This window comes from Gadus chalcogrammus, chromosome 4, assembly GCF_026213295.1.
Source record: "Gadus chalcogrammus isolate NIFS_2021 chromosome 4, NIFS_Gcha_1.0, whole genome shotgun sequence".
Lineage (NCBI taxonomy): Eukaryota > Metazoa > Chordata > Actinopteri > Gadiformes > Gadidae > Gadus > Gadus chalcogrammus.
In genome coordinates, this window is record NC_079415.1 from 18,015,410 (window position 1) to 18,016,814 (window position 1,405).

Genomic DNA, 1,405 nt, shown 5'->3' on the forward strand with positions numbered 1-1,405 from the left:
AATACACTCCCTGTCCAGCTCCCTGTTGGACGCGTGATGAAGGATCCGTCTTCAGTGTTGTGAAGTCTGCAGTGACTCGGGTTTCTCTGTTTGTTGTCCGGCTAGTGTTTCAGAGGGGAGGGCCATGTGACGCCACGACATGTAGGAGGTCATAGGTCAAATGTTATACATGTACCCCATTTAGAGCTGGAGAACGAAAGTGCCAAGGTGCTGTATTTCATTGGATCCCAATTGTCACGATTTCTGGAATCTACACTTAATTGTTCCTGATGATCATGAAGAGGCTTCCCCTCTTGAGTACTTGAGATTGTATGTCAGGGTTGGCTTGAAGCACTTTGACGTTAATTTCAATGAATTCCGAGGTTATAGTTAGAAAAATCTCTAGCGTTTCTGTCCGCCGAGTAGATTTTTATAGTTCTCTATATTGTAGACGACCTCTGTTGTTGGTTGATCTTCATGTTTTCAGTAAGTTCTGTTTGAACTCTGAATGTCCCCCAAGTAATATCTCTAAAGTGCCTTTCTGAGTAATTAAAAAGTAGTTTTTCTAGAAATACAGTTTATTCAACAGAAACATGTCTCTGTATCTGCATTACTCATACTTCAAAATAAAAATTTGAATTAGGACAGAAAAACAAGGATAAAATGATGTTGTGCTTTGTGTCCTTTATTTCTTTATTTAGTTTAATTTGGGTACTGCTGATATCCTCATTGACAACCTTTTTTTGTGAAGCTGTCATGGACATCAGATATGAAAAGTGATGTGTACGGCTCTTCATCTCATTAATTCTTCTGTCATTAATTATTGATGTGAACTATTTATAATTGTCTTCTGGTTTGAGTTAAACTGCTAAATGTACCCCCAAAAAATTAAAAAGTTATCCTGGACTATCCTTTCCTATCTACAGTATATAACAAAGATCTACACTCTGCAGGACCGGTATATTTAGCACTTTATGTTTGGTTGTGGTGGTGTTGAATCCAACTGTTAAATGACCTAAACTTCCTTGGGAAATGGGCCGATTTCGTAAACAATTATCTGCAAAGTGTGTGTGTGTGTGTGTGTGTGTGTGTGTGTGTGTTCCGGTGTGCCGTGTGGATGTGTTTAACGTCTGGCTGTCTTCTCCGGCTCATAAATAGCGTCTCTCAGAGGGCTTTGGTGAACACCTGTTAGCTCCACTGTCACCGGATCTCCGCTCGCATCCATCACCTCTCCCTCTGTCCTCACTCCCTCCACCAGCTGTTCCTCACACACATGCACACGGCCCTGTCAGCCACACACACGCACACTTTACTTTTTTCCGAGCCTGGAACAGCAGAATGTTGACTGAACTTGGTTGAGGTTTCCTCAAGGTTCTCTGTGAGCATGTAACGCTTTATTCAGAGCTGGCGTCCATCAGCCTTTTCT

General features: G+C 41.7%; 1 protein-coding gene across 3 annotated transcripts in view; it reads left to right on the forward strand.

Moving 5' to 3' along the window:
* ap3b1a (adaptor related protein complex 3 subunit beta 1a) overlaps positions 1–1,019 on the forward strand; it is a 52,223-nt gene extending 51,204 nt beyond the window's left edge. For 2 of the 3 annotated variants that reach the window (XM_056587932.1, XM_056587933.1), the window contains exon 27: positions 1–1,016. This exon is cut by the window's left edge and continues 339 nt beyond it. The gene's annotated coding sequence lies outside the window, so the exon portion shown is untranslated. The other variant, XM_056587934.1, reaches the window with a different exon arrangement.
* The last annotated feature ends 386 nt before the right edge of the window (positions 1,020–1,405 follow it).